The sequence below is a fragment of the Saccostrea cucullata genome, unplaced genomic scaffold (genome assembly GCF_032062105.1).
Source record: "Saccostrea cucullata isolate Sc308-1 unplaced genomic scaffold, CSIRO_AGI_Scuc_v1 ctg2250, whole genome shotgun sequence".
Taxonomy (NCBI): domain Eukaryota; kingdom Metazoa; phylum Mollusca; class Bivalvia; order Ostreida; family Ostreidae; genus Saccostrea; species Saccostrea cuccullata.
Genome location: NW_026921295.1, coordinates 78634 through 100339, shown reverse-complemented (window position 1 = coordinate 100339; position 21706 = coordinate 78634). Strand labels below are relative to the sequence as shown.

At 33.4% G+C, this 21706-nt stretch overlaps 1 long non-coding RNA gene across 1 annotated transcript; it reads left to right on the top strand.

Moving 5' to 3' along the window:
• Window positions 1-9003: 9003 nt before the first annotated feature.
• LOC134259651 (uncharacterized) lies at window positions 9004-14840 on the top strand. Its single transcript, XR_009990394.1, has 4 exons — window positions 9004-9075; window positions 13831-13979; window positions 14101-14229; window positions 14458-14840. It is a non-coding gene; the product is annotated as an uncharacterized LOC134259651 (long non-coding RNA).
• The last annotated feature ends 6866 nt before the right edge of the window (window positions 14841-21706 follow it).

Here is a 21706-nt window from a genome sequence, read left to right as displayed (position 1 = left end):
AATCCACAATGGAGGTTTTCCATCGTCGCCACATAAATTGATTATGGCGCCATAGTTCAATAAGCAGGAAATAGTTTTATTACGTCTTTCTCCAACTTCTGTCTCCTTTCCAGCTTCTCTTAAATGTTCTTTATCATTTCCTGCTGCCAAAATTAACGGAGTCCAAATATCTCCAGCACTCAACATATTGACGTCAGCACCGAGTATGATCATCTCTGGAATAATTTCATGGTTATGAAAGACCGACGCAATGTGGATTGGATAAAATACCCCCCAAAGTCTTTCTATAGCCGTTTCTTTGTATTCTTGGCTCAGACTAGGAAGCAATTGTATTGCTCCATTAGCACACACGGCAGAAAAAAGTAAATGATCCTGCAATGCATTTTTGTCTATGTATCTAATAAAGGGCAAACAAATTTCATCATGACAAAGTACTATAAATCCAATTAAAGGAGATATTGTACAACCCCAGTCAGGAAAAGTAAGTCTTGATACGCTGAAATCACTAAACGGTTTTAAAAACTCTGATCTTTTAAAACCTCGTTGATACCTGAGAGAATGTTTGGCAGATTTTTTAATAATTCAATTTTGTCTTCAAAATCTCTTATCACACTTTTATTTCTCAAACATGGATTGAATAGAACATCTACAATATTTTCTGTTTGCATGTCAATGATAAACCTGTCCACAAGATCACCAATGTACTCTTCAGGAAGGTAAACAGTGAAGGGATCGCGATCTTCCTCTTCTGTATCGTCTTCTATCTTCACTCGATGTCTCAGAAAACCACTGTCTGCGTAATTAATTGTCTCTTGTGGACAATCAACACCAAACACCAGAGTCGTTATCTCCATAATAAAGTCGTGTAGAAATTGGAAAGCATTTCCGACACATTTTACAAAGGATCCTTTAAGCTCCGGGAGAGTACAGCGAAAGGCCGTGATTTGTGTGCTTTCTGGTAATTCACACATTCCTAGAATTTCTTTATATTTCTTCTTAGAATCACCATTCCTTACAATTGTTTCTATTTTCAGATTGTTTTTTAAAAGCTACAACTAAAATAAGAGAGCAGAATTTCTTCTTCTCTATTCTCTTGAAAATATCAATTTCTTGTTTAATGAACCTTTTTGGAAATTTAAAGAAGTCAAGCCCGTTTTCCTTGTAATTTGTCCTAGAAAAAAGCTTACAAAACAAGTATGCTTCTGTTTTGATTATTTCAAAAACAATTTCTTCAGAAAGGTTTAGATTATGTGTGTATTGATTAAGGATTGCTCTTTTCTCTACATCTGTCAGTCTGTTTTCTTCGTTGTCAATTTCTACTATGGTGGATTCCTCAAATAAAATAACTTTCACTCTTTTGTCATAATGAACACATCTTCTACAGGACATCAGTAGTTTGACTTTCTTCAAACAAGTCGCTATCGTTTTTTGATATTTTTTTCCATAAAGTATACAAGATTTCATCTAAAGATTCTTTACCTAAAGGATCATTAAGTACAAAAATGGTATCATTTTCTGTCGGATACGAAAATTTCTCTTTTATTTCTCTAACTTCATCCACTGGTATAACATTACTGCCCTGATCTTTATGCTTGAGTGCAATATGCTGAATAATCACAGATTTGCCAGATCTAGAATTTCCGACCACTATGACCAGGTTATGACTTTTAAGCTTTTCTTCGACTATCCTACTTGCTTTTGTAGGAACAAAAGTCGTGTTCTCTTTTCGCCAGTCATTAAGAATCTCATCTACTACTGGTATTCCTAAAAAAAATCCAATGTCTTTGACATTAATGAAAAAAGTATATGCCAGATGATTGTGTATAGAAGAGCTTTTAGTCATGACTCTTAGCCGATACGAAGTCAGTCTGAATTTCTTTTTTAAAGGGGCCTGTACACAGTTTCAACTGATTTTAATGTTTACAATTCTTACCTATCGTCTATTGATTAGCAAACATTTGCACTTTATTTGTTGATTAACACACAAGATACTGAACTCAAAGTTCATAATGTAAACAAGGCTCTTGTCTTAATTTGTTTGTATATAGAAAATAACATATTTATACAAAATGAATTTCAGGAAATCAAAAATAACTGCCGAATTGTATTTAAAATTTATTTCTACTTACTTTTATCTACTTTGAACGATGATATATTAGTATATTAACCTGTATAAACAAAAACATTGCGCTAGCCTTGTTTACATAAAAAAGGTTAGCAGCTCTAAATCTGTCTTGTATCTGGACAACTGGCGTTCAAATTTTTCATAATCATTAGAAAGACACTAATTAAATATTTGTTAAAATTAAAAAATAATTTTTAAAATTTTAGCTGAAACTGTGTCCGTGCCCCTTTAAGGGGGTCAATGAAGTTTTTCATTGGGCAATGCTTTGTGCATTTTAGTAAAATAAAGCGAATTTAGAGTATCTTTTCAAAACAAAAAAAAATACAATTTAATACAATTCAGAAACGACAGGTTATAATTCTATATGTACATTCCTGATTTGTAAAGCATTTTTTTTCAAACGATAGATAGATTGACGATGGAAAAGTATTTTTGTAACGGCAGGTTACCTTATGTATTTTTTTCATTGGGGGTTTCAAAATGTTATAAAAGCAACAGTATCTAGTATTAGGTCTTCAAATTTGACTCAGACATTTTTGAATCACACAATTATCTTTCTTAGTTTTGGTATAAATCCTTTGTATCAGTCAAATTTTGTAGTACTCCATAAAAGATTTTGCTAAATTTGGCATTTTGAGATGCCCTCTCTGGAAACCAGTCGAAGAATTTCGTGTTTCCTACATATATTGTACAGTATAATAATACTCATCACACATTATAATTTGACCAAAAAAAAAAAAAAAAACTCTTGGACGTTTTGTATACTTTGCTTTGTAAATCGATATTGGGTAATAACTACACAATGCTGCCTTAGAGATTTACTATTAACATTTACCTGCAAAATTAATTCTGATTAAAAACTGCGAAAGAAGTGCATTTTCATTTGCGGAAAAATTAACATTCACTTTTCTCCAAACTTAATAAGTACACAGTAAACATTCTCTAGCTCTTAAAATTCGGATTTTGAATTCATACCTAACAAATGTGATTCCAAAGAAGACATCTTTTTCATAAGATCTGTATTACTTTTGTAATCAACTCAAGGTTTTCAATTATGGCCTTTTCATTTTCCTCTTCTAACGCCTGACTTTGAATATTAATCACGCCAGACATATAGTCTTTCCTTGTGTAAGTTTGCAGTCTTTGGCAGACATCAGTTATTATTTGCCATGTGTCATCGAACTCTGACTGTGAGGTAGAAGCCGAGCTAATGTGTCCAAACATGGTGTTTCTTATCAACCTGATCCTTTCAACATCATCACCAATTGTTGTTTCTCCTACAGACGGCATCGAGTTCCCACCCCAACCTTTTGTTGGACGAGGAATTGTTGTACAAATGTTTCTTATCAGTGTATATAATAACGTAATATCAAATTCCTTATAACCATTAGTTCTTGTTCGGGGCGTATTTTCCTATAAATCGATGATGCTTTCACTTTGTTGTAGACAAGACCAGGAGGTACCTCCATGTCTAAGACATCTCTACAGGCCTGAGTCAATTCTTCGTTAATTGCCATTCCGAGTTTAGCAAACCTAGAACGGCCGCCAGGGTCTGGTCCAAAAGCCATTTGGTTTTTAGAAGACTAACTCACAATCTGAAATTATAATTCAGCAATTTATTACTTTTGTAATTTCCTGTTTACAGGGTCTCAAACAACGACAAAGCGTTTTTATTTTCTCTCTCACCTTAAAACGTAATTTACTTTCACATATAAAGGTATCGTGTATATATCATTTTTAATTCCTGTAGCCTCAAAGTTTAAAAGCCAGGATAGCAACTTACGAGGATAGACATTGACATTAATTCAGGTTATAATTCAAATTAACGTGGGTCTAGCACTTTTAAAAAAATGAAAATACGATCCATGTTGATTTAGTTAACGCACTGTGTTCACAAATGATCTATGTTACGTTGATTTTGACGGTTTTAAACTAAACTTCAGAACCTCCCTGCTTTCATCGTTTGTGTATTTTTTGTGCAATGATCTACTTGTACAGATAAACGGCCAGGAAATCATTAAACTGCAATAATATGTAAGCTAGGGGAGACATTTAAAAATCCTTAGGATCTTTTTAATTGTGCAAGCACAGGTGTGATTCACTCCCACACTTAATTTAAGTAAATGATCTGATCAGCTTCTTAGCAATACTTACCTGGACTAAAGAAATGTTTAAAAATGTTATGAAAGACATGAATTCATAAAATATATACAGAATAATCCAAATAATGGTTATTTTTTCGTGTATATCAACATCACGACTTCCTTTTTTTGCAATGTGTACTGACTTTGATCAATTCTATTTTTGAACAGCCAATGAAAACTTGGGATCCAGGAAGCGGATCCATTATGGAATTAACAGTATTGGAAACTAATCCACGTTAAAGGATATTCAATTCTCATTTGTTTTATTTGTGCATGATCAATTTGTTACGTAAACACGAAATTTAAAAATTTACTTCATGATGGATATTTATAACAATGAGTAAGTTCTGTTTTTCCAATTCCCAGTGATATTTTCCTGTTATTAAAAATCTTGTTTGGGGTTTCTTAGTACTTCCTTGTAACTAAACCTATATTTTTATATATCGGTGTTGTAGTGATTATAATGGCAAACAGAACTGAGCTAAACTGTATGAATAAACCAGATGACTTCAGCTTTTAAAAGGTCAATTTTCTTTTTTTACATTGTATGTAGTAACATTTATTTACCACATGCATGTGGTGCTTATGTCTCCAAACCTATTTATTAATCAAGAGTATGAAACTATTACAGTTGTGCCTCATTTCTCCGGACGATTTGGTCCTAGTCAATTTGTCCGGATATGTTTAGTGTCCAAACACCTGAATTACCAGTTAAACAAGACAAAACAACATTAAATAATTGCGTTCCCATGAAACATCGTCTGCATACTGAAGCGTCCGGATTTCTGAAGGTCCACTGTAATTAATTAATTGATATCAATTGAATAGAGAAAAAATACTGATAGATAAAATAATGTTATAAGAAATTTCAATAACTTTATTTAAGTAAATATTATAATAAATATTGTCCTTTTTATGATCATATCATTGAGTCCTCCTTTTGAGTGACAGATATATACAAATCGTTGGGGCTTTGTTTTATAACTAGAAATGACAACCGGGGTTTCCGTCTACTAGATCATTACACTTTGCTTGAAACAGGTGTGACTCGTCGAAAGTTGAAGCTCTTCTTTCCTAGGCAACTGGCTCCACCTGTCGAATTTCGAAGGTCCGTTTTTATGTCCTGTTTACAAATTTGTATTGTAGTCAGTGTGGCGCAGTGGATATAGCGTCTGCTGAAGAGTAGCGAAGTCAAGGCTCAATCCTTATACGTCGCAGATCCCACTGTTGGACGTACAGATGGGTCCTTCGGATTATGCCTTGTAAACCGAGGTCCCGTCTCACAGAAGGTACTGGCACGAAAATGATCCATCGCTGCTCAATGGCCCGTTTAAGTCAAAATTTGTAGTTCTTCGCCGGCGGAAGTGGCTTCTCCATATGAATGAAAATTGTCGAAAGGGACGTTAAGCAAGACACATTGTTTTCTTTCTAATTTTTTATGTCATGTTTAACCCTTTATCCCGTGGATATGATTCACTGGATAGATTTTTGATATCCCACAGTTAAGTGCAATCATGACGTCACAATAGTTTTTGCGTTAGCGTGATGAAGTAAAACAAATCGGAGGCCTTCATGTAAACAGTTAAATACATCGGTTGTAAAGCATTAAACATGGGATAAAAAGAGTTTTTATCCCTTCATTAAAGCTCGGGGATAAAAAACACACACCTCTTTGGTAAAAAGCATATCCTTCAACAAATCAAGGGATATCCTATATTATTATAATGACCACTGCTTTATAGTATAATATTTTGTAATATCAAGAAGGATGAACGAAGATAGAGAAATGATTTTAATTGATTTTCTACCTTTCATTAGATTTATCTAGACTTGCATTTCTTCTTTTATCGAAATGCTTACTTTGTAAATGTGAAATATTAACTCAAAACCCTACAAAAAATGAATTATTTTACTTACCGTATGTTTCTTGTGAAATTATGCCTTCTTCTCTCTTTTTTGCTACTACCTTTGACAAATCAAAGAATGATTTTCCTGTTTCACAGTGAAATTTTTGTCACGTGAATGAATACAACAACGGAGTTATATGGAAGATTTTCTTAAACATTGTTAAGCTGTTTAATTTGAAATTCTCAATCTCGATATTTAATATGGAAGATTTTAATTTAAATAAAAAGAGTTTGTAAATTTTTATTTTTTTAAATTCTGAAAATTTGTTTCAATATGAAAAGACAAATAATTGAAATTAAAATGAGCAAAAAATAGATCAAATAAATACGAAATTTAAATTAAAATGAGCAAAAAACAAAAAAGCTAATTCGGAAAAAGAAACGAATAAGATTAATCACCTGATCTTAAAAGACCTAAAAAGTTGAAAAGGTCAAGGTCGGACATTGATGTATTTAGCGAAATGACATTCATATGAAAACAGTTTACGTTTCTTTGAAACATATTTTACCCCCAGTGACTTAAAAAGGCAAAGTTTTATTTTGTAATTGTAAAAAAGAAGTTTCCTGATGTTAACTTTAATTTTATTAGTACCCTGATATGTATAATCATTTCTTTTTATGCTAATTGATTAATTAAGGTCTTCCGTCTCCAACGGAAGACCTTCTTGTTATTCTTCGGTTTCTTTTTCCCTATTATTATTTTTCTTCCAACCGATTTTGTGCAAGCGATTTCTCAGAGATGGCTCGTCCGATTTAAACCAAACTTTCAGATCTGAAAGATATTCAATTGATCTTGATATGTTTTTTTCCTTTTTGATTATCTCACTTCCGGTCGTGAGATATGGACAATTTTTTGATTTTCAGAGGGTCGGCTTGTCCGGGAAACTCCTCCGAAAGGACTTAAGATATGGACTTAAGATTTTCAGGGAAAATAGAGGAAGGTTTGGTGAGTTGTAATTGGGTCTTCAAATCTTTCTAGCGCAAAAGGCACCGAAGTTCGGTAGGTCCGAAAAAATGTCTCAGAAATATCTCACAAAATTTGACGCATTTTGTCTCATATCTTCACACCTGTTCATAATTTGTTAAAGCATATTGAAGACAAAATGTGCAACATCGCAAGACCTTTCATTTGATGTCAAAAAATAGGGCTGACCCTTCAAATTAGGGGCTCAGAGGGGCCAAAAGTCTCTTATCTATAACTCTCTTATGATCAATATTTTGTTATATATTACTAAGCAAAAGTATTCATCTTAACAATTTGATGCTTACTATATAAGTTGTTTGAAAATTGGCTTATCTGAATTCTATATATTAATATTTGAAAATCTGAAGCGGACCCAAGATGGCGGCTGTCTTTGTCAATTCCGCCATTTCGCAATTTCGCAATTGGGGTTTATGGAGGCAGCTGAGCGTTTGATTAAACTATTCCGACATAAGAATGCATGAAATGTAAAAAATTTACTTGGACTTTCACGTTGTAGTACGTTGCAGTTCAGTGTCAATCTTAACACTTAATTACCATTTCACTACTTTAGTTAACTGGGCTAGATACGATATATGTAATGTTTACAATGACTTTTAAACGTCGAAATAAAATGAAGGCGATAAGAACGTTTTATTTATTTTACTTCATTGAAACTATCAGACATATTTAATAGATTAGTACAAAGAAAATGCGCGAATATTTACTCGTGGCGTTTGGCGCAAATTATTAATAGTGACCCGCCTTTTATGATTCTTAGACAAGTGTACGGTTGCAAAAGTATACACACAAGTACATTTAGAGCAGTACTTCCAAAAGCTTAATGGTTTGCGCGTTGGGGATAAAACAGAAAAAGGCGACATGGGTTCAATCCCCTTTGCGACCAAAATTTTGAATCACTTTTCAGCTCGATTTTACGAGATTTTTTTCCTGAATCGGACGGAAGACCTCTCGTTGCTCGCAACGAGATCGTTTCTAGTATTACATATATTATTGTTATAAAACTTTCTTAATAAAGGACAAGATAGGGTAGCAGCCGAATCTGGCCCCTTATTTGATATAAAAATCAGAACACTGGTAAAACTGTGATATTTTGTAGTTAAGAAGTTAAAATGATGCTTACTTCAAGACAAGCACTTATTTTGATTCAAAGCCTACATGGCTTCCACTAGAGGGTGCAGAAATAGGACATTTTCCCGAATTTCCTCAATTCTTGGAATTTCATCATATTTGGGATACATTTCTCTTTGGAAAACATAGAGCACACGCTTGCCTATCTTAGATTTTTACATATATACTGCATCTGATATCAGTGTATAAAATATATAAATTTAGTAGATAGGCAAGCGTGTGCTCTATGTTTTCCGAAAGAAAATGTGCTGTAAAATTAGTGAAAAATTACATAAAAATGAGAAATTTCGAAAATTGACCTATTTCCTGACCTCACTGTGACCCCTGTATTTCCTAAATCTTAAAACCAACACTCATTATGTGGCAGGGGTGAAAACAGGTTTTCATGGATAAACTGTTGCATCATTCTGAAAGACACCCCAAATCGGGGGCCAAATACTGTTCTTACCCTATCTTGTCCTTTCACCATACAATTGTGTTTGTAAACATGGAGATCTAGAGAAGCTCTGTTATTGTTCTTGTGTATTTTTTTCGGCCTGTGTTGGATTTGCTAACTTTTCATGGATAACTGTGAATTAATAGGACTCATTCGTCATATTTATGACGTCAGGTGTCGCTGGTGTACTAGAGGTGGTTACGTAAACGCTTTAATCACCGAGGCGCTTGTAACAATGTAAACAAATGGACGTGTTCTCGAACTTCGAGCTAAACCATGCTAAACGGAGGGGCTGAATCGATCCTTAATCGAGCTGTCGCAACCGGGAGAAAGGTTTATCCGAATCTTAGGTAATTATTTTTTGTAAATAATATACATCTATGGAAACCTTCTAAGAATTATCGAGTGTAACATGTGTAACATGCCTGTATGACGAAGATAGTACAACGACAAAGCATTGTGTTTACAATCGACATTTTTGTAGATTGTCGGATGTATTGTCATCTTTACCACTTACACAAACACTAGATTTAAATGTAATTAGTATATGATATGAATGCTTATGGCTATATTTTGTTATTTATTCCTTTTTACATGACAATCATCGCACAGCTAGGTTATGTAGGTCTACACTGGTTACATACTGTTGCATTTCGTTGTTGTTGTTTAAAAGAGCAACGTCCCAAATGATCATCAAGGGCAATTAAGTGCAACGTAATATTCATTCTAAGGCAAATACAAACTAAGCATTCATTTTATTTGAACAGATTACAAAAAACAATCATAATAAACAAAACTGGAACAAACACAAACATTATATTTCAACCCTCACCAAAAGACTCTCCAGATCCTACACAGAGATAGATTAAGTGGCCATTAATTGATACTGGATAACAGACCTGCCAACCAAAATTGATGCTGTGGGGGGTCATGACCCAACATTCAGAATTGAAATGTTGGGTCATAGCGCGCGGCGACATTTTTGTTGAGGTTTGAGTAACAAATTTTTAGGCATCAATTCAAACAGTCAAACACATGCATGTATATTGTGATATTTTATTGCAGACTTAATTTTTTTTCTTAGGACAGGTTACTTAAAATTGCTTGTATAAGAACATTTTCAGATTGATAGTAAGATTCATGCAGATACTTTTAGTTCAATACAATTTTTGCAAAGTTTTAAAAATTTAAAAAGTTTCTGGGAAACATTTGTTAGATTCTTCAATAATTAATTTTCAACATATTACAGAATCAGAAAATTGTAATTAGACATTTAAATTGAAAGATTAATATTGAAAAATTGCTGCTGCAGGGGGTGGTGGTAAGAAATATATGTGCCATCTAATTTCCTATTATTAATTTTAAAACACATACAAAGAAATCAAATGAATCAAATACTACAAAATAAATTATGAAGGATACCTAACACCCCAAACAAAAACTTAAAATCATTAGAGTCATGGTGTGACTGACAAGTGGGTATTCCCTTGTCATAGCCATTAACAAAGAAACACAACGTACAATACTACATTTTGGAAGGGGGAGAAATTCAATATTCTTCAGTTTAGACTCTTTTGCTTTATCTTAATTAATATCATTTTCTTTTAACCACTACACTTAACAATAATTTCAATATATGAGAGCTGATAAAATCAGCTGTTAATCAGTCATGCTTTGCAGTTTCGTTTTTTTACTTTCGTTTTTAAAAAACGATCCCAATTTTTATCATATCATTGTATTTAATTAATTAATTTCTGTTTTTAATAAAATGATATTTAATTGACCTCTAAATCTATGTGGTTCACCATGCATATACCCCTTCAAATGGTTACGTATAATCCCCTAAATGCTCCAGCCATATTACCTGTACAGCTGTGTCAATCTGCGATCAAGCGTGAAGTGATTTCCTGTGGCTAATTAACATTTTTTTGACACCTCGGCAAACAAAGATACTAATCTGTGTGCATTGAATAAACAAGATGTTCATATCCTGATTTATAAAACACAAATCGGAAATTTTAAGATGAATTTTCAGATCTTTCTTGTTAGACAAACATGCTTAATTAATATTGGGTCAAAAAATTTGGATGATCGATTTTGCGGGTGAAAACAATGCCACGCCGCGGGTCATTATGAGTGGGGGGTGAGAGGTCAATTTTGCGGGTGTGACCCACCGAATGCGGGTCACTTTGCAGGTCTTGGATAAAGATAACTGATTTCTGATCAGCCTCATATTGTTTGTTTTTTAAATAAAAAAAAATGAGACTGGTACTTTTTAGCTCACCTCGACGAAGTCGAGATGAGCTTATGCTATACCCCCGGCGTCGGCGTCGGTGTCGGTGTCGGCGTCGGTGTCGGCGTTAGCGTCGGCGTCCCAGGTTAAAGTTTTAGGAGCAAGTCCATTCCCAAGTAACTATAAGCCCTACCTGAACCAAACTTGCATGGATGATACATCTAGGGATGTACACTACCAGACTTGCTTCGGATGCTGGATCTGACCTACATTTTCTAGATGATTACCCAGGTTAAAGTTTTTGGAGCAGGTTAAAGTTTTTGGAGCAGGTCCATTCCCAAGGAATTATAAGACCTACCCGGACCAAACTTGCATGGATGATGCATCTACGGATGTACACTACCAGACTTGCTTCGGATGCTGGATCTGACCTACATTTTCCAGATGAGTGACTAGGTTAAAGTTTTTGGAGCAGGTCCATTCCACAGAAACTATAAGCCTTATTTGGACCAAACTTGCATAGATGATGCATCTAGGGATGGACACTACCAGACTAGCTTCCTATGCTGGATCTGACCTACATTTTCATTCCCAAGTAACTATAAGCCCTACCTGAACCAAAGTTGTATTGATGATGTATCTAGGGATGGACACTTCCAAACTAGTTTCGAATGCTGGATCTGACCTACATTTTCATTCCCAAGTAACTAGAAGCCCTTTTGGACTAAACTAGCATGGATGATGTATCTAGGGATGGACACCACCAGACTAGCTTCGGATGCTGGATCTGACCTACATTTTCATTCCCATGTAACTATAAGCCCTACCTGAACCAAACTTGCATTGATGATGTATCTAGGGATGGACACTACCAGATTTGCTTCGGATGCTGGATCTGACCTACATTTTCATTCCCAAGTAACTATAGGCCCTAGCTAAACCAAATTTGCATGGATGATGTATCTAGGGATGGACACTACCAGACTTGCTTCAGATGCTGGATCTGACTTACATTTTCATTCCCAAGTAACTATAGGCCCTAGCTAAATCAAACTTGCATGAATGATGTATCTAGGGATGGACACTACCAGACTTGCTTCGGATGCTGGATCTGACCTACATTTTCATTCCCAAGCAGTGATTAGGAAGGCCAAAATGGTCAATGGGACTATGGCGCAACTGTCAACATTTTTGATGGGCCATTTTAAAAATAAATGGGCCATCAATACAATATGAGGGGCCATTTTCAGAAACAACAAAATGACAAACAAATGTAAATCATGAAAGAAAACATGTTTTAATGAATGGAATCTAATTTTGAACACATGCAATGCTGCAAATTTAAAGGACAACTTTCATAATATAATTTACCCGTATTTTACGTTAAACTTATATTGATATTCACATTATCCTATAAATAAATGTCGTAATGTACCTAATCTACGAGCTTCGTCAAACCGGAAGTAGTTTTTTACGGGATTCCACCAATGAGATTTGTTGTTCTATAATTGAGTGCATTTAAAACGAAAGTAAAAGAAGATATTTAGTCATACACAAAATATTTCAAAATAAGATCGCTAAAAATTGAATGCACAACTTGGCGCCAACATTGGATGATTTGATGCGCCATTTTTCACTTGAATGCGACTATGGCGCGTTGCGCAGGCCCTTCCCAATCACTGCCCAAGTAACTATAAGTTCTACCTGAACCAAACTTGCATGGATGATGCATCTAAGGATGGACACTATCAGACCTGCTTCGGATGCTGGATCTGACCTATATTTTCCATACAAGAGACCAGGTTAAAATTTTGGAAACAGATCAAGTCCTTGATATCTGCAGTATTAACAAAGTTATGAATATTTGTCAACACTTTACATGTTTTTCACGCTACACGCATAGAAATGTGTATATGCCATGTAAGGGGTTAAACACAACTTGCAAGAATATTGTTGTTGGGATGAATACTAAATATTAAGAAAAATATGATGTGAGATTTCCATTACATAAACTGATAACATTCGTCGAGGTGAGCTTCGTAATCTTTGATTACCTATGTTTCTTTTATGCAAGTCGCTCATATTTCACAGTGGTTAGAGTGTATGCCCTGTCCACAGTCGCCAAATCTAAGAGCTGAACCTAATGTCGAAGGTTCAAATCCACTGTACGTGTTACGTGGAGAGATGAGACCGTATAAACCATGGTCCTGTTTGCACAAAAAAGATCCATCACTGCTCAATGGCCCACAGTGCCGAGAATAGGTATATTTGCAGTCCGCCGTCAGCAAATGATGGTGTCTCCATATGAGTAAAAAATCTTAAGAGGGAAATTAAACAACAAACAAACATAGATTTAATATGTGCCCCTATACTTTATAGTGCATATGTATAATTTGAAATTTATTTGTTCTGTACATATTTTTTTCATAGTCAGTAGCTACATGTATACTTAGAACATAGCACCTTTGATATAATAAAGGTAAAAATGAGTACAAATATTTTAGAGTTATAATTTGCTAGGTCCATTTTATACAGTACCGGTATTTGTGTTTCTATAATGTGACCCTCAACAACTTAGTTTACATTTACAATTTCATTAAGTCGAAAAGATATACACAGTAATTAAATAAAACCTGCTGCATGTAAATATAAATAAAAGGCATATATACATGTAGTAGCTGTTATTGTACAACTAAATACAAAAAACATATAATTTTACAGTCCTCTGAAAAAAAAAGTATTATCAGGACTATGGATAGACCTCACTTACATACTGACTTTATATTTGTTTCTAAACAAGAACCTATACTGAGTAGATTGGGTTATTTTTTAATTATTTAAGAATATATATTTTTCATTTTATTTTATTTAGGAGATCAGCAGGTAAAATAAGATGTCAAAGCTTACAGGGAGGTTTATTATGGCTGGATGGTACATGTAACATAAAAATTCTGTTTTTCCCCATTCTCATGAAATGACATCCATCCTATTGTCAGTGCTGCCAGGGAAAAAAAAGAACTGGTATGTAATCGCATTTGTGTTTTTTAAATGATAGAAGGTACTCATAATTTATACCTAAGCATTACTTCAATGCTTCCAATTTTAATTCTTAAAAAAATGTATTTCCTTTTATTATCACTAGGTGTATTACAACTTAAGACAAAGTGTTGAGATGTTTGGCAGTCCTATACATTCACAGAGAAAATGTTCTGCTGGAAATATGGGGCAACATTCGGCCTGTACACACACAGACTAGTTATGCTCATGCTTGGTAAATTCTCTAAAAGATGAACTACAATAATCTTGTATGTAGTATCTTCAGGCTTTTCACAAACTTACAATTACATTACTAATTATTCCATTTTAATTTGAAAAGTATATCAATTTTATTTATAAGTTAAAAATATTTTAAAGACAGTTTATTTTACCAAAAAACAAGTACAGTCGTGATAATGCTATTACTCTTTTACTAATAATTGCTACTCATTCTTATTTGAAGGGATTCCGCCAAAAACTGAAAGGGAAAAGAAGCTGATGTACTCAAACAATCCCTGGCAAGAGAAAATAATTTGTGAAATGAAAGAATGCACAGACTTAACATTTTAATTTTTTTGGTACAAAAATTGACATTGAAAGGAATTTACTGTATGTGTAGTTAAAATAGCGGGTTTCATATTTTAGCTGCTTTTTGCACAGAAGAGGATGTGCTAATATTCATGAAAACACTAAGAATTCATTTATAGATAGAATATAAGACACAAATATTTGTAGCGCTTATTCATGATTATGCCAACAACTCTATATTCATTGATTGTGCTAAATTTTGAAAATAATTATGTACATGTACAGTATCTTTCCATAGCTTGAACTTTTCTCTGTTAAGGATTTTGCTTCTTTTATTCATGGCTGTTAATAAATAAAACAATAAAGATTGTATTAAATATTTATACATGTTTATTCCTTTCATACTTAAATTTGAGCATGCAGGTACAATGTTCTTGTAAACCAATGTTCGTGGATTTGACGAGTCTCTCTTGCCCATGGATTTTGTTAACATATTGATTGAATGTACATTATCAATGAGTTAAAATCCACACAATTACATACCCATGAACAATTTTTCTTGTCCATGAACATTGAACCCCACAAATTAACATGACTAAAAAGATTCCACAGAATTCATAATACATGTACTATCATTTTTAATTCTTTTTCAAAGCAAGCAAAAAGATTTTTTTTTTAATTTTTTCTAGAAATTAAACATGTGTCAAAAATTCTTAAAACTATGTACTTCTGTTTTAAAATTTAAAAAGTAATAGTTGTACATCTTTTATTTCTAAGCACATCTCACTTAATAACTTAATCATGCTAATAGCTATAATATGTACCAATATGAAAAAGATTAACAGCTTAATGCTTGCACTGAATTTTTCATCTCTTTGTCAAAGAATATGGCTGATCTTAAAGAAACATCACAGTGACTGCTAGTCATCATTGGGGTATTGGTCTAAACTTCATGATGCACATTTTAGTTCACAACTTGTGAAGAACAGTTCAGTCTTTATACCTTCTTCTTGTCTTGACTGCAGCCACGGAACTGTAGGACATGTATTGCTTGAGTTTTAAAGTCCAAAACTGGATGTCAAGTTTACTTCATCCTTCTTTAGTCTACTTTTACCTCCTGTAAACAAGGAATTTTGCAAATATTATTTTTGTTTTGTAATTGTTTTGAGTTAAAGTAGAATATTATATAAAATAATCAATATTAACCAAGGGAAAATCAAAGACCCTACTCATACTAATAAAGCAGAGGAAAATATTTCTGAGTCATTATTTCTGGTGTTGAAATTTAAAATGTATAATAAAATTTAACATTGAACTTTGATATTAAATTATAAATTACAGTACTTATTCCATTTGCTAACAAATCAAGTTAATTCTATGGGGACATAAGCATATCATACACTCTTTTTGTACATTTTAAAAAGAAAACTGCCACTGTACATTAGATTCATCAGATTTAATCCTATTACATTTACCAGTGCTGCGTCTGTCTGTATCACAACAAAATCACAAAGCAACAAAAGCTTTAAACATTTTAATTAGATTTCAAACTTTTGAAATAACATATTAAATAAAACTGCCATTTGTCAAGCTATTAAGACGCTGTTAATATAAATAATTCAAATGTCTTTTGACGGAAAAAAAATAAAGAGGGAGTTCACTTTTTTTCAATTTAAGACAAAGTTAAAATCCACCAAGTCAATGTGTTTTATACTGTATATAGTAACTCATTTTTCTTGTTAAATCTATATGATTTAATGGCATATACTTCGTAAGATACTAATAAAAATTAATCAAAATCAATATTTTACCAAAAATCTAATCCTTGGTATCGCCAACTCTGAAATTCTGGTGACAAGCGACATCGTGTTTACCAAACTTTCATAATCAGCTGATCATCTTCATGACCGATTTAGCGTCACTTTTCGTCTCAAACAAATGTCTAGATCTGAAAATAATGAGTGTCCACGACCTCTACGACATCCTTGCACACCACAGAGAGTTGGCATTCGTTACAAATTAATTAATTTGGAGGTATATGTCCAGGAGAAACCACAGTGTCTCGCCACGCTACCATTTGTTTACACTCAGTCAAGCGTTTGACAAATTCAAACGTTTGCGTAACCACCTCTAATACCGCAGCGCCACCCGACGGTTAATGACGTGAATGAATACTATTGTCAATATTGATGTGCAGTTGTATTTTTTTTACCTTTTTGATTCTGCTTTTTCGAGACATAATACTTAAACATTTTTATTATTACCTGGGTATTTTTATAATAAAAAATATTAACAAGTAAAGAAGGAAACATTTAAGCTCTCTAGTTCTTAACAAATTTTGTGTTTATTTTTTTTCTACTTAAGAAATGAAACATATCCCTCCCATCTTTCACGTTAAGAGTCACTTTTACTATATTGTTCTTGTTTGTTTAGAGAGGTGACTACACAATGACTGCCGTTCTCATTCATTATGTTTCAATTATTTGAAAAATACGAATATCAACAATCGGAGACGGACATATTAAACAATTTTTAAGTGTCAGAAAATAGACACAATTTTTGTATAAGAGGTTACCCTGGCCTTTTATGTTTAAGGCTTTCTTTCTTTTTTTTCTTGCTAAAGACGGAAACATTTAGATCTTTCGCAATTTATTGATGTTTTCATTATTATTACAGATACAATAAATCGCAATTAAATGGTTAATTGTTTCGTTTGAATTTGAAGTTTTGATGTTTTTTATCGATCGTCAATTGCTAGATAATATCACGCTCATTTTAAATAGCAAGATGAGAAAGAGAAAGAGAGAGAGACCCCGCTTCTGATCAAGTATTACAATGAATATGTACGCAATCATAAATTAATCATGTTTACATGAGTCTCTATGTCTTGTGGTTCCAAAAATATGGCAAATGTACGAAAGAACTATTTTTAGCATAAATTTTACAGTCAATTTCACAAGTCCATTGAAGTTGCTTAAATTTTGGAGTATGCATATCATAAATGAAGTCTCTATCTTTTATCGTTCAAAAGTTATGGCGAAGGTTGAAGTTAGCAGACAAACAGACTAACAAACAAACAGACATTCAGACAAACAGTCAGACAGGACAAAAACAATATACGCCCCGGATCTATAAATCCGGGTTCATAAAATCAATTTAATTGTAATTGCAAGTAATTGAAAAAAAAATATATATTTGTAAGTAAGTCATAATTGTTCAAAGTAGTTAACCTCAACTCTGGTATTTATAGAATTTTATAACATTGAATAAGTCCTGTTTTTACAGTTTTCCAGTGATCTTCCCTGTTATTAAAAATCTAGTTTGTGGGTTTCTTAATACTTTCTTGTAACAAGATCCATACTGTAAAATCACATATTTTCGTGGGGTCAAAGTTTCGTGGTTTGAGGAAAATCTCTTGGTTCGTGGGGATTTGATTTCGTGTATCAACAATTAATTAGTACTTATGTATGTAACATTTTACATTTCGTGGTGGACATGAATTCGTAAGTCTTATCATACCTCGAAAACAACGAAAATTAAACCCCCACGAAAATTTGTGATTTCACAGTATTTCTTTTAAATTTCGATGGTTAACTGACTATAGGTGATAATGACAAAGCAATGTAGAAAAAACTAGATGATTTCAGCTTTTTCACTATCGATTTTCTTTTTTTACATTGTAATGTATGTAGTAACATGAGGTGTTAATATCATCCAATCTATCTATTATTCAAGAGTATGATAGTATTTATTAATTAGTTAATTTCAATTAAACCGGTCGGCTACGTGGCGTAGTGGTTAGATCGTCTGCTCTAGAGTCGCGAAGTAAGGAGTCAATAATTACGTCGTGTGTTCGAATCCCACAGTGCAAGGTGGAAACCAGTTCTCCGTATGAGACAGTATAAACCAATGTCCCGTGTCGCAGTGGGTGCTGGCACGAAAAAGTTCCCTCCCCACTCAAGGACCCTAAGTGCCGAGTACAGGACAAAATTTGCAGCCCTCCACCGGCAAGAGGTAGAGTCTACATATGAGTGAAAAATTCTCGAGACGGAAGTTAAAATATATACTATCAATCAATCAGTCAATCAGTTAAAGCAGAGAAAAGATTTCTCATGATCTTATCACGGATTCCTTTTTTGAGTGACAGATTTATACAAATCGTTAGTGCTTTGTTTTTAAACTAGAAATGACAACCGGGTTTTCAACTACCAGATCATTACACTTTTTCTCAAAACAGGTGTGACTGGTCGATAAGTGAAGCTCTCCCTTCCTAGGCATCTGGCTCCACATCTCAAATTTCAAGGGTCCTATTTAGGTCTGTGTGCACGTGGCACAGAGGATAGACCGTCTGCTCTAGAAGCGCAAAGTCAGAATTTGATCCTTACGTCGCTTGGTCGAATCCCACTGTGGGACGTGTAGAGTGGTCATTCGGATTAAACCTTGTAAACCAAAATCCAGTCTTGCAGAAGGTGCTGGCACAAAATAGATCCCTTGTTACTTAATGGCCAATATACGTCAAAGTTTGAAGCACTTCACCGGCAGGGGTTGTCTCTCCATATGAATAAAATATCCTCGAGAGGGAAGTTAAACGGTGACAACAAAACCAACAAATTAAAAACAAACAAATATTGTTTATATTTTTTTTTATATTGACCACTGCTCCATATTCCAATATTTTGTAACATCAAGCAGGATGAACGAAGATTAAAAGAAATTTTAAAATTAATTTTTCTACCTACTGTTGAATTTCTCTAGACAAGCTTTTCTTATTTTCGGAATATACTTACTTTGTAAAAGTGAAAAATAAACTCAAAACCCTACAAAAAGAGGTATTATACTTACCGTATGTCTATTGTGAAATTTAGCTTTTTTCTCTCTTTTTTGCTACTACGTTTCTCAATCCAAACATAATTTTCCTGTTTCACACTGACATATTTTTCACTCGAATGAATACAAGTACAGGGTAATATGGAAGCTAAGATTTCCTTAAACATTGTTAAGTTTTTTTTTATTTTAGTATTTTCAAATTCCCAATTTGATGTTCATAATGGAAGATGGTTGTATTTCAAATAGCAAAAATATACAATGATATGTGTCTGTAAGTTTTTCAAATCTTTTAATTCCAATTTTTTTTAAATTGAAAAAAAAATAATTAGAATAAAAATGAAGAAATAAAAAATAAATAAGAAATAGAAATACTAGTATCTAGGGCTTTGTAATCAATATTATTTCATCTGTTTATTAATTAATGGTATTATTGTTATTATGACTTTACAATTGAGTTTGTAAACACGGACAAAAGCTCTGTCATTGTTTTTCGACGTTTGCTGGATTTGCTAACTTTTCATGAATCTCTGGACATTAAATGTCAATATTGGAGTTCTGATTTTTTTCATATATACTTTTTATTCTTCTTTTTGAGATAAAATATTTGATTCCCTGGGTACTAATTATAAAGAATGCTAACAAGTAAACAAGGAATTTTTTAAGTTCTCAAGATCTTTTCAAAGTTTGTGGTTATTTGTTTTCCATTTAAGAAAAGGATCATACATGTAATCCTCCTATCTTTCAAGCAATGAGTCACATTATCTTTTTGTTCCTGTTTTCTGAAAAAAGAGACTACACGATGCCGTTTTCATTTATTATAATTTTTCGAACAAGCTATCAGAGACGGAAATATTAAAGTGTTGTAAAATATCAAAACAGTTTTTGTTAAAGAGATTACCTTATCTTCTTATGTTTGAGACTCATAGTATAACCTATGATCAGATATGTTGATAGTTAATGTCCATATGCCAGGGGGATGATAGTCATCGTGGAAATTTTATCACCTGGTATGGATCACAATATTTCGTAAACTTCTAAAGAAGGAGTACATAAGAAAATGTTTAAACTTTTCAATTAATAATGAATATTTTTTTCTTAAGAAAGCACTTATTGAACACATTATATTTACGATTGTCAGTGTGAGTAAACACCATTGATTTCTGTTCACCAATGCTAAATTGCATTTGAACACTTTTCATTGAGAAATAATGCAGGTACCTCATGTAGAGCAAACACGGACTTCTGAAACATCAGAGGTGGGATCAGGTGCCATGAAGGAGTGAGCATCCCCTGCCGACCGGTCACACCCGCCGTGTGCTCGTTGTCATGATCAGGAAATAACGGAAAAAATCCGTCGTCAATTCAGTGTATAAATAATGGACTAACAATTGGTACTAAAAACGTCAGTCAGCATTTGACTCAATGAAAAAATGTATTTGCTGACAAGGTCATTGTATCGACCATAAAATTTACGACATGATGACTTTAAACGAGACTGTTGATATTCTTGTTTCACCAACTTGCTTACAAGAAATACTGCATTATCTTTGATTTTTAGACCATATCACAGCTCAATTCGGCCAAGTGTGTGAGAATATGCTCTTTTATGGCAAGAAAATGGGCGGGTCTTAGTACAATAGAGGGATATGCGTGTCCGAGAAGACCTTGTATAGCTTTTGTTATTATTTTGCACATCGTCAATGTCCAATCCGATGACAGAACAACAAAACAATTCACCTTTTATCCTCTTCTACATTTTAAACTTTCATAATGGTCAGCCGAGACTGTTTATCCTCAATAATACACATGGATTTTCAGCATTTACGGATTTTAGGACAAGAAATGCACACGAAACTTGTATTAACTGATACTCGGGAATACGTGCAGAGCTAGTGAATTGCTCATCAAACATGCTTTATACATCAAACAAACTTTATAGTTATGTATATTTAATCAATTGTTTGTAACTGTATTTAAATTTTACTGTGATCTCGGAAATGATACAAATGTAGATCCGTGTCTAATCTGTGACTCAAATGCATGAAAAATCCTTGGAAGGCAGTAAAATTCCAAGCATGTTCCCATAGTATTTCTGTGATACTCACTCGTTACAATATTTCATTTAGCTGATTGCTCGGTTAGAAAGCATCGCCAGTGCCTCGACTAGCATATGAATTTATTCTTACGTCAGAAAATTTAGTTTCGCCGATTTATCATGATTGGAAAGACCAGCAAGCATGTTTACAAAGCTACCTTAGGACCAAGAAATGTCTTAAGATATACTTACAACATTTCTTAAGATCAAGTGGGGTTTTCAAAAGTATCGTTACATAAAAAAAGGTTCTAGGAATAATTTT